Below are 18071 nucleotides of genomic sequence, written 5' to 3' on the forward strand. Positions count from 1 at the left end.
TGTACAAAGATGTACATGTATTTCTCTGTACTTAAACTTAGGTCATCTCGTGATTCTTGGTAATAAACTTCCTCTTATGTTTTCAAAGCAATTCTACCAACTCCAGTTCAATGTGCCAGAGAATCTTTAGTCACTTTACAATGCTTCCCATTTAATGCTTCTATTTCTTTCCTCCTTGGGTGTAGTTTGAGTCGTGAGTTGGCTTGTACCTCCCTGTTATCAAAAGAGAGGAGACTGGCTTGGGATACCACTGACTCCACCAATACCTCCAGACCAGTCTCTGGTGGTGTTACACTATTTGTGGTGTACATTATTTGTCTCCTATCTTGTTACATTATCTGCTGACTACTGATGTCCCATATTCAGTTGTCGGCACTGGTACTATCTACTTTTCAGACTTGATGTCAGTGTCTTCCATGCATTTCTTATGGTGTTCAGGGCTGTTTGTCAGATTTTTCCATGAAACATGAAAGACCATGTGGCCCTATGAAGCTCACTGTAGACCTGACTGTGTAGATATCCCAACACATAAAAGCGTCATTCAATTTCACTGCATCTTGACTAAAAGTTTTTTTATTCATTTTTTGTCTTTTTCCATATCCCGCAACTACAAGATATAATATGAATATTTTATTGAGCATCCTAAGAACAAGTGGTCACTGATAAATGTAAAAACACATAACTGAAATATCTATTCAACCACAAGAAAAAAATAATCAAGGTCACAGACATATTGATTAGTGAAAAGTTTGTTTGCCAAAGATTGATTAGAGAAAGCTGTGTTGTTATGATCAACCTCTTCTGATTAAGTATTTTAAAAGTGACTAAAGTTTTAACTGCCTGCGCCTCAACAGACTAAGTTTTGATGATCCGCTTACTTTTATTAAAAGACCAGAAACAACAACTCCTTCAGAGGTTTCAGCTCAAGATTCCTGCTGTCTTATTTGAATCAGAATAAAAAGCAATCATTTGGCATTTACCATACAACCCACTTATAATATGAGCTAATCCAAAAATATGACAAAAGGAATAAGATGGGAACTCAACTGTTCTCTCCTCCACTGACAAGTTCCGTAGAATTTACAATACAGTTCATTCTTCTCTTTCTTCAATTAAATTGGGCAGAAAAGACAAATCAAAATTAACAATTGGAACTGATAACTTAGAAATATTTTATGTGGATTAAAAATTTAGCACCTAAATGAATCAGAACACCAATGAACCATGAATGCAGAGATATTTACACACTTTTGTACAGGTTCATCCTAAGGGAAACTATTCTCAGTCATAAACTGAATCATGTATCGTATCTCCACGGAATTGTATAAAATAATATGAGTCACAAATGGAAGTAAGCCATATGAATAAAGTGTGGAGCTGGAATGAAGTAGTGTTATAAAATAAATCATTACATAAAAGATTTATATCTTATCTTTCTATGTGTCACAGCTTATAATTTATCCAAGCTCATTATTTTCTGGCAGAGCAAGATGCTGGGAAAGAGAGAAGCAAGCAGGTGAGGAGTCTAGACCATGTGTTGAGAAGGAAGGACAAATAATTAGGAAAAGCTATTTCTGTTTTTTAATTGTTTATTAATTATACTTTATTCACTTTGTATCCCCCCCTGTGTGGTTCCCTCCCTCCTCCCATCCCAATCCCTCCCTCCACCCTGTGCATGCATGCCCCTCCCCAAGTCCACTGATAGGGGAGGTCTTCTTTCCCTTCCTTCTGATCCTAGTCAATTAGGTCTCATCAGGAGTCGATGCATTGTCTTCTGTGGCCTGGTAATGCTGCTTCTACCTCAGGAGGAGGTAATTAAAGAGCAGGCCAATCTGTTCATGTCAGAGGCAGTCCCTGTTCCTATTACAATGGAACCCACTTGGAAATCATGAAATTTGTAGGTAAGTGGTGGGATCTGGAAAAGATCATCCTGAGTGAGCTATCCCAGAAACAAAAAGACGCACACGGTATATGCTCACTCATATAGACATAATATAGTATAAACCTACTAAAATCTGGACACCTAAAGAAACTAATCAAGAGGGAGGACTCTTGTTAAAATGCTCAATCCCTATCCAGAAAGACAAAGAGGATGGACATCAAAAGAAGGAGAAAAGAGGGAACAAGTCAGGAGCTTGACACAGAGGACCTCTGAAAGGTTCTGCCCTGCAGACTACCAATGCAGATGCTGAGACTTATGGCCAACCTTTGGGCAGAGTGCAGGGACTCTTATGTAAGAAGTGGGAAAGAGTAAGATCTGGAGAGGACAGGAACTCCACAAGGAGAGCAACAGAACCAAAAATTCTGAGCACAGGGGTCTTTCTTGAGACTGATGCTCCAATCAAGGACTATACATGGAGATAACCTAAGACCCATGCACAGATGTAGCCCATGGAAAAGCTATTTCTTAAGATACAACCTTGGCATGCATTCCTCTCCCCAAGTCCACTGATAGAGGAGGTCCTCCTCTCCTTCCTTCTGATCTTAGTCTATCAGATCACATCAGGAATGGCTGCATTGTCTTCTTCTGTGGCCTGGTAAGGCATGCAGAAAGGGGAGGAAGGGTGGGATCAGGAGGGGAGGAGGGAGGAGCTTATGGGGGGATACAAAATGAATAAATTGTAATTAATAATAATAATAAAAAGTCACTTGGTTTTAGTGGGAAAAGATACAACTTTTGATGGCAAAACTCTGCAGTGCCACATTAGCATTCAGATTGGTTACTAGAAAGAATAAAAACTATAGACCTAAGAGTTTAGATAAGTCTGGTTGGTAACTATTACAAAAGCCTCTTTAGTTTTTTTTTTTTCTTACCTCCTTTCAGATAATAATGATAGCATCAGATCTGCTTCAGCTTACCTAAATTTGTGTTTAATACTCAATTATGGTTAATTTTGAGATATATTTTGATCAGAGATGATTTTAAAAAACTATGAATTTGATATTCAATGAAGCTTCTATTGCAAATCCTGAAAATAAGAAGAACCAGGAACAGGTCAAAATTTTCAGGCTTTGAACATTTTAAAGGATAATAAAGAATTAGCAGCTTTGGGAAAATGAATAACTATTTATAAAACTTGATTATAAAAATCAGTGTCATTCAAGTTGAAGCAATGAGTACAAGCTGTTGTCTGAGCCTGATTTAAAAAAAAGAAAAGTGTGCAATTTGTGAAAAGGCACAAATAAGCAAGTTGTGCTTAACCTGAGCAGGGCCTTGCATCTCTAAATCCACAGCCCGTGAATCCCCTCAGGGGTCTTTTTTAAAAACCTTAGAGTATTTTTTATATGTATGAAACCTTTTGATATGAACTTAAGAAAATTAATAATAGAAATTTTCAAATGCTTTGCAAATATCAAAGGTATAGAAAAAAGAAGCCCGGGGCCACCTCAAAACCTGCAACAGTGAAGAAAAGAAAAATGTAGACTGGGAAAGTGCTGACATTAACTTCCTATGTCAAAGGGTGGGGATGGGGACTGGCACTGGTTCTCTACTCTGTCTCCACGTGTTCTCCACCAAATCCTTAGAATTCTGGGTTTCAATGCTTTTTGTTCTACTCCAGCCACATCTACTTGCTTATTTCTTGATGGTATACAGAAGACAAAAATAAAACAAAAGATCCAGAAACCATATTTATAGTGCAGGTAATAATATGTGTTAATCCATTTTCTTTTGAGACAGAGTCTTCAAGCTCTGTTGTAAGATGACCTTGAAATCCCTGATTCTATGTTTCTGAGTTACAGACTTGTCTCATCATGCCTGGCTTTATGCATTGCTGGAGAACAAATCCAGGGCTTCATGTATGCTAGGCAAATACTCTCCCAACTGAACTATATTCCCAACTCATGTGTTAAGTCATTGAATGATGACCATATATTAAACACTGTGCTACATACTTTATTACTTAATCTCATTTAAACTTTGCAGCATGGGTTTAAGTTGGCACTGTTAACATAGTTTTACAGATAAGTATATTGAAGCATAGAGAGCTTAAGTAATTTCCCATGTATTAAACAGTAATAAATGTCACTGTTAAGACATGAGTCCAGTTTTGGTTATAATTACCACTTTCAGACAATATGTTTTAATTTCTTAGATCCTCTTTTTTGTCTTATTAATATTGTGTATTATTACTTTTTGATAAAGAACTTTCCAAAGAGTTTACTCAGACAAAATTAAATTTGAAAGTTGTTTTTCAGTTAATCAGCATCAAAAGGCAGCAAGAAGAAATTTATTTGAAGAAATTAACTGCCTAGGAGCCAAAATAGAGTTGTACAATGTTTGGACTGACAGTGAGCTACATGAAAGAAACATCTGCTGTGACAGCACAATAGTCCAGAGTTCCCATTAGGATAAAAACTGTTCATAACAAGATAGCAGATTAACAGGATAATTTTATGATCTAGCAGTCAACTCTTATTACAATGTCTTCTTTCTAGTGATTTTTGGTTTGCACATAGTTTGCATTCCAAGTTATGTTTTCCAAAGCACTGACTAAAAATCGGAACACTGATTTTCTTCTTTTTAAATCTACAAAGAGTATGAATATTCATATATGGATGCAAGAGAATTGGACTAACGATCTGAGAGTAACAGAGAAGTAACATGTCTCCATCCTAACAATCACATTTATAATAAATGTTTCCAATTACTAAATATTTTCTGGTTTTGTGAGGGCCTCAATGAGTTTTCCATGTCAAATACAAAAAAAAAATCTGAACATGATTAATATGTACCTCACTACAACAGAACTGTCTTTCCCACAATGAAAACCTAGACATGAAGCCAATAAAGTCTCAAAACCATAAACACCATAATTGCGACCACTCTTTGAGCACTCCACGTATGCTAGCCAGTGCAGAACAGGAAAAGTGAGCAATCATGCCAATATTTAAAAGAAAAAAACAAATAGTAGCATTATTTGAATGTTACATTATTTTCTGCCAGACAAAAATCAGGAGAACTGACTGGGAATATTACATAATGAACTAGGAATAGGTGAGTAACAAATATTTCTGTACAGGTTAATAGTTTGTTACAAATTCACAGAAACTTGTTTTGAAAACATGACAAAATCCAATAAATTATTGTCTTCATGCTTTCAGACTGCCATCATGAAACATCCAATACAAGGTGTCTAGTGGCATCAACTGCTGTGAGAAAACACTGTGATCAAAGACAACTTGGGGAGAAAAAGTTTATTTCATTTTCCAGCTCATAAGCTGTAATCCAAAGAAGCTGGAGCAGGATCCTGGAGGCAGGAGTTGATGCAGAAGCCTCAGAGCAGTGCTGTTCATTGTCTTGCCACTTGTGGCTTGGTCAGCATCCAAGACTACCTGCCCAGAGTTGGCACTACTCCCTGAGGGATGAGCAACTCACATGAATCATCGATCAAGAAGGTGCACCACAGGCTTGCCTACAGATCATTCCGGTGGGGTGTGTTCTCAGTCGGGTTGTGGGGTGTGTTCTCAGTCGGGTTGTGGGGTGTGTTCTCAGTCGGCTTCTCTCTTTGAGAATGATTCTAGCTCAACTGTGTTCACAGCAGTTTTATTTTTAATAGCCAGAAACTAAAAACAACCTAGATGTCCCTCAACCAAAGGGTGGATTAAGAAAATGTGGTCCATTTCAACATGGAATACTATTCAGCTATTAGAAATAAGGAAATCTTGAAGTTTGCAGGCAAATGGAAGGAACTAGAAAATATTATCCTAAGAGAGATAACCCAGATCCAGAAAGACACATGGTACGTATACAGAAAGAGTACATGGTATTTAATCACTTATAAGTGAATATTAGACATATAGTACAGAATGACCATTCTACAATCTACAGACCCAAATAAGCTAAGTAACAAAAAGGGCCCAAGGGAGGATGCTTGAATCTCCCTCAGAATAGAAAATAAAATTTTGGTGTTCCTCCAAAAGTTTTTCTGCCATGATTTGCTACATAAAAGAATTATGTCGTTCCCCCTGGATCCAGGGGTCTTTCCTGAGACTGATACTCCAACCAAGTGCTATGCATGGAGATAACCTAGAACCCCTGAACACATACAGCTCATGGCCCCTCAGTCTCCATGTGCATGTGAGTTTCCTAGTAATGGGAACAGGGGCTGTCCCTGACATAAACTCAGTAGCTGGCTCTCTGATCACCTCCCCCTGGGGGGAGCGGCCTTACCAGGCCACAGGAGAAGAAAATGCAGCCAGTCCTGATGAGACCTGATAGGTTAGGATCAGAGGGAATGGGAGGAGGACCTCCCTTATCAGTGGACTTGGAGAGGGGCATGGGAGGAGATGAGGGAGGGAGAGTGGGATTGGGAGGGAATGAAGGAGAGGGTTACAGCTGGGATACAAAGTAAATAAACTGTAATTAATATAAAAAAATTAAAAATGTATCAAAATATTTTTAAAATACAAAAAAATAATTATGTCAGTTTGGTCTCTAAAATTATGGTGCTTTTCGTTTTTGTTTTATGTGTACATTGTTATATGTGTCCAGGTACCCATGTGTGCCTATGTATGTGAAGGCCAGAATAGTACCAAATGTGTCATTCCTCAAGCAACATCCACCTTTTATATGCTTTTGAGAAAGTTTCTGTCCCCGGACTGAGACTCTCTGAATAGGCTGGGTTGCCTGGCCAGCTAGCCCAAGGGGTTCTTCCTGTCTCCATCTCCACTGCACTGAGACTAGAATCATACCAAGAATTTGACGTGTTTTTTATCATGGGCTCTGAGAACCAAGCTCGGGTTCTCATCTTTTCAAGGAAGGCGTTTTATCATTTGTGCCATCTCTCTAGCCTCCCATGTTTGATTTCATACAAACGTTTATTAGTAACCTAATGAGCCACAAGAATAGCACATCAAAAACTTGTCTAATTAATTTGCCTGAATTTCAGCAAGGTTCAGGAAGATACACCAGAGGAACAAAGGGAATTTTTTTGTCAAGTCCACTGTTGAAAATTAATATTTATTTCTAATATCTTTTACCATTCTAAACATGTATATCCCCTTTTCTTCTTTAAAATATGAATAAGTAAACATGTTAACATGTGGGATACGAGGAAAATGTTTAATAACTTTTCATATATAAATGACTGTATTTAGTGCTTGTCATTAATCCTAAAATACACACACACACATACACATATAATATATATATATATATACTATAAATTGTTTAAACTATAAATACTTTAATCAATTCACTTGATACAGCAAAATATCCTAACGCTGAACAATATTTTTTTCTAGTAACTTTCTTCTGATTCCTGGTAAAGATGTAGACAAATGATCATTCGTAAAGATAATAAACTAATTAGATTTTCATGTTATTCTAATGTTCTTTTAAACATAATCTTCTCTCAAAAAGTTCATGATGATTCCAAAGTAATCCAATGTGTAAACATCTATGATATCATGAACTTTAAACAAATTTCAGCATTAGAAATTAATAAACCCATCTAAGTTCTATTTCAAGGGCTCATCTTAAGAGCAATTTGAAAGTGCTATGAAACAGTCAATTAGAAGTTTCCATGAGCAACTTGGAGCCAAAGTACTGTGGTCTTGGCTTAATGGTACTCCAGTGGAATGTCCAGTCCAATCCATCATGTGCAAAGTTCCTTTTTTTTTTTTTTTACATGATACTTGGATACTTCATCAAGGGAAATAATAATCAACAAGAAATCACTTGTACTTCAACATTTACAGCTTAGAAAGGATAAATCAGTAGTGGTTCTTCCAAATGATCTCCAGGACAGAAAAAAAAAATGAAAAAAGAAAGAGAAAAAGAGAAAAAGAGAAATCTGAACAAGCAATACAAACTTGTTAACCTACCAATGACCTTTATTTCAAGCTACAGTTACATGTTGATGTAGATGTTGGAGATGGCTCTGTTTCTGTGTGACTTTGATCCAAAACAGCTCCCTAAAACTAAGTAGAAAAGAAAAGAAATTTTACATGTTGAGGAACACAGGGAGCAGTAAAATCTGATGTAGGCCACTGCTGAACACAACTCACCAGTGAGACTAGTAGGGTGTTACTTCCCTACTCTTGTGTGAAAATAAAGAAGGAAAGACTGTGCTATTTATATCCAAATTCAAGTATCTTCAATTCACCTGTTCAGTAAAAAGGTTGAACAAGTAACAATTTTTTTTCAAGGCAAGAGAGTTCTTCAATGGGAACATTACTTCCAAGAATTATTCTTAAGCTCTGAAACAAAGTATGCCTTTTATTTATTGTTTTGTGTGTTAATGGATAGTACATGCATTCTGTGGCATTCACATGTTGACTGAAAGACACTTTAAGTTCTCTTCTTCCACTAGGTGGTTCCAGGGACCTTATCAAGTTTGTCAAGCTTGAAATATGTGCTCTTATCCATTAGCAGTCACATAAAATGTGTCTTTAAAGATCTTGTGACTGTCGCAGAAGAAGCTAAAATAATATCATAGGCATAGAATTTTCTTGAGGTGTGTTGTTAAACTTACTTTAAATCTACGGAATGCAAATCAACTAGCCTAACCATAGCTTGTACTACATCCTGAAAAGGAAAAATTTAAAACCAATCCTTCAACCACAAACAGGGTGTGAAGATGACAGCCTCTCATATGTATTTCTTCATTACACTTTGGTCTACTGCAATTGCATTCTTTTCATTTTTCCCTAAAAATAGTTTATTTAAAAAAGGGGTGAAAAAAATAAAAATAGGAGTAAAAATAGGAGAAAAGAAACTTAGCGGTATTACTCATTTTAATTATAAAAAATTAAAATAGTAAAAAGGGGGAAATTACATACATATTTCAATCTTGTTTTTCAGGAAAGGCAAGTCTTAGTGTCAACTGTTTAATGAAATATCAGATGTAAAGAATCTCTACTTTAACAGGCAGAGCCAAGATGGCAACTCACAGGCACGGTTTCTGAGCTGGGGAAGAGCTGAATGTCTGAGTTGGTGAGTGGAAGGACTTCTGAAGCCAGGAAAATGACTGTGAGGCTTTCTAAATGACAGGGAACATCACAGGAGATGAGAACTTTGGTCTGGGTCACCCATGGACGTGTTTGGGGAAGGAGAGAAATGATGCTTTGATCTCCTGGCACTCCCCTTTCTCGGACAACCCTCTTCCTCTGCACAGCCAGCTCACCAAGATTTTCAGCTCAGAGCTCACTACCTGGGGACTCAGCAGTGGCTGAGGTGGGGATCCTAGCCCCTTAGCGGCAATTGCCAACTGCACTGGTCTTGGAGTCCCAGATCCATGGCATCATCCTCCCAGGGTCCCAGGTCTGCTAGCTGCCATACTCACTCCACAGGGTCAGCCACTGACTGTACGGCCCGCCCAAACCTTCAGTGACAGATAATACACTATATACCCACCAAATCCCAGCAGACACGCCATATAAGCTAGGCACACCAGACGCTGGGCTTCCCAGACCTGGAGAGCACAGTGGAGGGCACCCAGGACTTCCTAGAAGACATCTGGACCTGCATCCCACTCTCCACCTGCAGCTGGACTTTCTAACCTGGCGGCTGCAGCACTGAAGTAGCAGAGCACTTCATTCCTCCTACATAAGACCAAGCAGGGCCAAACCACAGAGCAGAGAGTCCGGATACCCAGATCCTTGCCGAGGTGACCTGCTTGAGAGTGAGTATGCCCTTGAGTGTCTACAGAGCCCCAGATCCAGGGTCCTTCTAAACTAGAAGCCAGGCATCAGATCCCTCCCACCCACCTATACACTGTGGGAAACAGAGGGTCACTTGGGAAGCCCCTGCTCTGCAGGTCCAACTGAGGAGTTAAGGCGGATAATGCCAGAAATTGCTCCATGATGATCACCGGTGCCTGCTACATATACAGTGCATGCACAAGTAACCCCTTAGATGCCTGCAAGGCAGAGCCCCTCCCACATACTCAAGGGTTCAACATTCTCTATCACTCTGTCCCTCAAGGCACACTTCCACACACACTTCCACACACACACAAACACACACATGCCTGCATTTGCCCTTTTGCACCAGTGTACTTTCCTCCCACAGGTACAGATAGTACACCAACGCACATGCTGAGGTCATGGGACCTCTCTCAGCTTCCTGAAGAACTCTCCAGATGCCAGAGAGAGACAGTACCAGGCTGAACTGCAGAATCCAGAAACAAACAGGGAAGGTTTCAGATAAGCCAATGGCCAGGGGTAGGCAAAAGAACATATCCAATATGAATCAGGACATCATGGCTTCACCAGCAACCCCCCAAATTGATGGATACTCCAATTCATCAGAACCACAGGAAAATTACTTTAAAGCTATGTTTACCCACTTATTTGAGGCTCATGAAGAGGAAACAAACAATTCTCTCAGAGCAATAGCCATGCAAATTCAGACAGTAAAAGAGGAAATGAACAAATCTATCAAAGATTTGGCCAGTAAGTTAGAGGCAAAGAAAGAGGAAATGGACAAAATTCTTAAAGAAACACAGGCAAATATAGCCAAACAAATGGAGGCACAAGTAGAGATACAATTACTGGTATATAGAGAGGAAATGAACACACAAAAAAATAGAGCCCTTCTTAGAGACACAGGAATCCACATTCAAACAGATGAAGGAAATGGTGCAAGGCATGAAAACAGAATTAGAATCAATAAGGAAAACACAAACTGAGAAAACCCTTGAGCTGGAGAACTTGGAAAAAAGATCAGGAACCACAAAGGGAAGCATCAACAACAGAATACAAGAGATGGAAGAGAGAATCGCTGGTGCTAAAGATACACTCTCAGAAATTGATACTTCTCTCAAAGAAAAAATAAAATCAGAAAAGTCCCAAACACAAAATATACAAGAACCGCATAGAAGACCCAGAAATAAACCCACACAACTATGAATACTCAATATTTGACAAAGAAGCCAAATCTATTCAATAGAAAAAAGACAGCATCTTGAACAAATGGTCCTGGACCAACTGGATGTCTACATGCAGAAAAATGAAAATATATCCATATTTATCACCCTGCACAAAACTAAAGTCAAAGTGGATCAAGGAAATCAACATAAAACCAGATACTCTAAATCAGTTGGAAAAAACAGTGGGAACAGCCTAGAACTCATTGGCACAGGAGACAACTTCCTGAACAGAACACCAACAGCACAGGCTCTAAGGGCAACAATCAATAAATGGGACCTCATGAAACTGAAAAGCTTTTGTAAAGCAAAAGACACCATCATCAAAACAAAACTACTGCCTACAGATTGGGAAAGAATCAACCCTTTATCTGACAGAGGGCTAATATCCAGTATATATAAAGAACTAAAGAAGCAGAAAAGCAACAAACCAAGTAAACCAATTAAAAAATGAAGAACAGAACTAAACAGAGAATTCTCGAAAGAGGAACATTGAATGGCAGAGAAACACTTAAAGAAATGCTCAACCTCACTAGCCATTAGGGAAATGCAAATCAAAACGACCCTGAGATTTCACCTTATACCCATGAGAATGGCCAAGATCAAAAACTCAAGTGACAACACATGCTGGAGAGGTTGTGGTGAAAGGGGAACCCTCCTCCATTGCTGGTGGGAATGTAAACTGATACAACCACTTTGGAAGTCAATCTGGCGCTTTCTCAGACAATTAGGAATACCGCTTCCTCAAGAACCAGCTATACCACTCCTAGGTATATACCCAAAATCTGCTCAAGTACACAACAAGGACATTTATTCAACCATGTTTGTAGCAGCTTTATTTGTAATAGCCAGAACTTGGAAACAACCCAGATGTCCATCAAGAGAGGAATGGATACAGAAATTGTGGTATTTTTACACAGTGGAATACTACTCAGCAATCAAAAAGGAGGAAATCATGAAATTTGCAGGCAAATGGTGGGATCTAGAAAAGATCATTCTGAGTGAAGTATCCCAGAAGGAGAAAGACAAACATGGTATATACTCGCTTATATTGACCTACAAGATATGATAAACATAATGAAATCTACACACCTAAAGAAGATAATCAAGAAAGTGGACAAGGGCAAAGATGATCAATCCTCATTTAGAAAGACAAATGGGATGTGCATTGAACATATGACAGGAGTCTACTGCAAAAGGCATCTGAAAGACTCTACCTAGCAGTGTTTCAAAGCAGACACTAAGACTCATAACCAAACCCTCGGCAGAGTGCAGGGAATCATATGAAAGAAGGGGAGTTAGTATGATATGGAAAGGATAGGAGCTCTACAAGGACCAAATATATCCGGGCACAGGGTCTTTTCTGAGACTGACACTCAACCAAGGACCATCTATGAATATAACCTAGAACTTCTGCTCGGATGTGGCCCGTAGTAGCTCAGTAACCAAGTAGTTTTCCAAAGTAAGGGGAACAAGGACTATTTCTAACAGGATCTCAAGGGCAGGATCTTTGACCTCCCCCCCCCAGGGGAGGAGCAGTCCTGTTAGGCCACAGAGGAGGACTTTGCAGCCAGCCCTGAAGATACCTGATAAGACAGTGTCAAATGAAAGGGGAGGGGGTCCTCCCCTATCAGTAGACTTGGATAGGGGCAGGGAGGAGACCAGGGAGGAAGTGTGGGGTTGGAGAAGGAATGAGGGAGCGGGATACAGCTGGGACACAGAGTTAACAAAATGTAACTAAAAAGAAAAATAAAATTAAGAGTATAAATTAAAAAAAAAAGAAATCAAGGACACCATGAAAAGATGAAATCTAAGAATAATAGGAATTGAAGAAAAAGAATCTCTACTTTAAAAATGTGACATTCTCTTTTTAACATTAATCATAGAACAGTACCTGTGAAAGATGATATAAGCTTCACCAGAATTATGTGTGTGTGTATGAGGAGAGAGAGAATGATATTTTATAAGCCTACGAAAGCTAAATATAGGGAGAATGTGGGATGTGCCTACAAGAAGGATCCAATTGATTTTGATGAGGAAGAGATATATAAGAGGTGAATGAATGTGGTAGTACTGCAGAGAGAGCTTGAAAACAATTTAGAAAGAGTGAGCAGCTTTTTGTCATGTAATATGAAGAAGCAATGTGTATTTGTAGGACTTGAATAATCAATACCTTGTCTTCAAATAACTCAGAAATGTGGCTTGATTGCTTTCTATTTGTTACTTTAATAGCCATGTCCATACTTGGGACAGATAGAAGAATTTCTCCAGGCTTATGACATACTAATTTTTACTCATATTTTAAAGGTAAGCAGACCAATACTGAGTCAATTTGTTGTCAAAAATACTCCATTATGAAAAATGAAATTGTTATCAATGGCAGTGATAACCAGCTAAGGAAATGTGGAGCTCAAGAAATTAAAACATAGAAATGGCAATTTCAATCTCATTATTATCAATTGATTTATGAAGTGTCAGGTTTCTTAAATTGTTTATGATATTCACAAGCCAACAAATTATAGGACCAACTCCATGTTAATTTTTACTTTTATGAGGGCATCAACACTGACAGTATGTTTTCTGCTCCATCCCTACATATTCTCGTGTACTTATGATGGATTTCCACCATTTTTCTTGTTGTTATGGAATTTGCTTTTTTCCCTCTTATACCAAACTGGAGTTTTGAGACTTTCTGAGGTGTTTGACCTTTGTTGTTTATAGTTTTCTTTGATACATAGTGAGTTCTTAGTAACTCACTTAGTAAATTAGTGGGATTTAATTGACATGGGCATAATGCTTAATATAATGGTAATATATGTTACATTATTGTTTTCTGGGCACTGTTTGTACTTTCCTATGTGTTCCACATGTTTCTAAAGCATTTGCTCTTTAGAAAAATGTTTCATTATTAAAATGTTGACAGGATAGGTACAACACTGTTTAAGATAGTGAGATGGCATAATAACAGAAACTTCACTGTGTGGATATATGTAAAATGGTACAATTTCATTTTCTAACTTTTCATATATTGCATAAGCTACTTCCTAAAATCCCTTCATTCTACTTTGACCCTTCTACCTTGGCTGGAGGAAAACTGCTCTGCACTCAGGATTTGAAGCTCATCTTCCAACAATGTCATAATTTACCTAAATTCTTATTGATGATATTAAATGTTGACCCCCAATGTCTCTGATGCATGGTGCACTTGTACTGAAACTCATGGTACATTTAAGTTGAAAAAAAAAGTGTGTGCATATGTGTCCTTAATCATGTAAGAGGCTGGATTGTTTCCTTTTATCCTCATGATTATGAATATATGTCACTGCATCTAATCCAGAGCAGATTTTTAGAAGTACTTTATTAGCTGGGCATGTTGGCACATTCCTGGAACCCTGGCACTTGAGAGACTGAGACAGCAGGGTCAAAGTTGAAGGACAGCCTCAGCAACATTATTTAAGGCAAGCCTGTGCTACATGAGACCCAGTGTCACAGAGAAGAGAGGGAGAGGAAAAGGAAGAAAGAGAGACAGACAGACAGAAACAAAAAGACAGTGAGAGGTACAGAGATAGAGAAGTTTATTATATTGTTAATAATGTGCATAAGATGAGATTTTTTTAAATTTCCTTTAAGATAGCTTTCAACAGTAAAACAAGATTATCTAAAAATAATTTGACTAGAGTTCAGATTAAAATATATACTTCCTCTTTATTAATGTATATCCATAAATGAAATCATATGCCTATTTTACTTTATAACCATGCTTAAGACAAGCATTCTATAAAATAACTCTTGGTAAGAGAAATTCTCAGAAGCTTGACTCCCTCAGCCTTGCTATTTAAGTATAATCATGGGGCTTGGCATTCCCTGGCCACTTAGGTGGTGGCTCACTCTTACTCCTTCAAGTCTCTCTGTATTACATACATGTTCAGTTCTGTGCAGATAAGAAAACCTCTAGCAGCTCAGCACTGGGATTTGGTTAAGTGGATAATCTAAAGCACTAGATGCTTTGTTAAGTCTTGTCTCAACAATCCAAACCTCTGAAGTTCACTATATTGGGCTAGAAATCTTAGAAGAAGATATGTTCTCACAATATTTTTCAACATAATTTGTGTCATATTTTTAGCCAAAAATAATGTAAAAGAGATGTGTCAACACATTGATGATTGCCCTTAGGGTAGAAGAGATGAAAAGGTGGGAGGAAAAACCAAGTCTTGAAAATTTATGAAGGTCCATTCTGATTTGTAATTGCATGCAGCAAAAACAAAGTCACAACCACAGTGGTGAGCATGGCAGAAATTCACCCCTTGTTTTAACAGATTATTCTGTGGTTCTTGCTCAAATGTGAACCATCCATTCAGTTTTCTCTGCCTCTGGCAAAGCCCTCTCAACTAAAATGGCTAAAATGGTGATGGAAAGATAAGAGTTCTAAGAGGCCAGCCTATAATAAGAAACACAATAACAGGAAATGGGTAGTGGCCACACAAACTGTAAAATGTGCCTTAAGTGTGAACCTGGGGGAGAAGTGAAAAGAAAACAATGACTGAGTCCAAAATGAGAGCAATTCTTTCACTGGGAAAAAGCAAACCTCATGTACGTGCTTCAAGCACATTGGTTTCTCCCTGTCAGACAGTGCTCATTGACTCTGCTGTCCAGGAGACAAAGAAAATGAAAAGGGGAGAAAGAAAGAGAAAGAGAGAGGAAGAGAGAAAAGAAGAGAGAGATTAAAAATAAAAACAAAAATAGGGGAACATCTACACTTGAACTTCTTAGAGACTATTTTGCACACCTGAAGATAATTCAACATCTCCAAATGCATTTTAAATGTTTAATTTAATACAAGAGATACTTAGCTTTTTTGTATTCTGAAAAAGCAAATCACAATTTAATTAGTTTAACCACATTTGATATAATTAAAAACTTGTTCAAAGTAGAATAGAATTTCAGAAAACCAAGCCAGATGTATTACCTAAATTCCTAATTCCAGGCAACCCAGCATAAATAAAAGCACATTACATAGAGAGCATGCATGAAAAAAGAAAAGTATGCTGTCTAGAGTCGGTATCTGAAAGTGTCATTTTGTTGTAAATATTATTCTACAGGGTTTCTGACAAAAATTTCATATGTAAAAGTATCATCCTCAACTGCTATGACCGCCAACTTATTTGCTGGGTCCTTTCTGCCCTCTGGGTAGTTACCTAAATTTACAGTCTATCCTCAGAAAAGAGATTCTAATATCACAAAAATATTCAAGATTTTAAATGTTATTTTTAAAATAGAGCCGTGAGTCTTCACAGCAGAACAAAGTATGTAATACAGCAAGGTGGAGAAGGTGTATGAAATAACCTCAGAATGTGACTAGCGGTCATTCTATTATAATATTTCTTCATCCTCCACCAGCATGTCATAACCGTAAGGTGGTATTTAAGCTCCTGATTTCCAACCAATTCGTTTACCTCAGCTCAAAGGAAGTCAAATAAAGGTGAGAAATACGCATCTGCTGACCTCACTGGTCCACTTGTGAAACACAGTGTTCATTATTAATGCTGGACCTGCTGCAGAGTATGAAACCTGCTTAGAAATGGTAGGAATTATCTCAGGAGGCGAAAGACCTAATTTTGGACTGAAGCCATTTTCAAAAATCTGAGGAGAGAGAAAAAAAAAGGCTCAAAGGCAAGGCTGATGCTTGCTGCAGTCACAGCACAGTTGAGTATTGGATGTCTCCTCTTCTCACGGAAGGAAACAAGTTCATTGAAAACAGTGATGATAAGAAAGGCAAATGGGATGGACATTGGAAGAGGAAAAAAACAGGGAACAGAATAGGAGCCTACCACAGAGGACCTCTGAAAGACTCTACCCAATAGGGTATCAAAGCAGATGCTGGTACTCATAACCAAACTTTGGGCAGAGTGCAGCAAATCTTAGGAAAGAAGTGGGAGATAGTCAGATATGGAAAGGACAGGAGCTCTAAAAGGAGAGCAACAGAACCAAAATATCTGCGCTCAGGGGTCTTTTCTGATACTCCAATGAAGGACCATGCATGGAGATAACCTAGAACCTCTGCACAGATGTAGCCCATGGCAGCTCAGGGTCCAAGTGGGTTCCCTAGTAATGGGAACAGGGACTATCTCTGACATGAACTCATTGGCTGGCTCTTTGATAACCTCCCCATGAGGGGTGAGCATCCTCACCAGGCTACAGAGGAAGACAATGCAGCCAGTCCTGGTGAGACCTGATAGGCTAGGGTCAGGTGGAAGGGGAGGAAGACCTCCCCTAATAGTGGACTTGGAGAGGGGCATGGGAGGAGATGGGGAGGGGTATGGGAGGAAATGAGGAGAGATTCAGAAGGGTCAAGGGAAGGGGGCTACAGCTGGGATACAAAGTGAATCAAATGTAATTAATAAAAATAAATAAATTTTTAAAAAGATAACTTACATGGAAAAAAGAAAACAGTGAAGAGTATTCCATTGTGTAGCTATCCCTCAGCTTCCTTATCCATTCTTCAGTTGAGGGACATCTGAGTTGTTTCCAGTTTCTGGTTTTTACAAATAAAGCACTATGAACACAGTTGAGCAGCTCAGATGTAGCCCATGGCAGCTCAGTATCCATGCTAAGAGGACCAGGAGCTGTTGCTGGCATGGACTCTGTTGCCTGCTCCCCAATCACTTCCACCTGACAGGCAAGCCTTCCCAGGCCACAGGAGAAGAGCATGAAGGCAGTTCTGATGAGACTTGGTTGGCTGGGGTCAGTTGATAGAGGAGGGAGGGCTCCCTCTTTTTTTTTTTTAATTTTTTTTTATCAGTTACATTTTATTAACTCTGTATCCCAGCCGTGTCCCGATCCCTCATTCCCTCCCAGTCCCTCCCTCCCTCCCTCATCTCCACCATGCCCCTTTCCAAGTCCACTGATAGGGGGGACCTCCTCCCCAATCATCTGATCCTGTTTTATCAGGTATCTTCAGGACTGGCTGCAAAGCCCTCCTCTGTGGCCTAACAGGACTGCTCCTCCCTTGGGGGGTGGGGAGACCAAAGAGCCAGTCATTGAGTTCCTGTTAGAAATAGTCCCTGTTCCCCTCACTTTGGGAAACCAATTGGTTACTGAGCTACCACAGGCTACATCTGAGTGGAGGTTCTAGGTTATATCCACACATGGTCCTTGGTTGAATGTCAGTCTCAGAAAAGACCCTGTGCCCAGATATATTTG

This window comes from Meriones unguiculatus, chromosome 4, assembly GCF_030254825.1.
Source record: "Meriones unguiculatus strain TT.TT164.6M chromosome 4, Bangor_MerUng_6.1, whole genome shotgun sequence".
Taxonomy (NCBI): Eukaryota; Metazoa; Chordata; class Mammalia; order Rodentia; family Muridae; genus Meriones; species Meriones unguiculatus.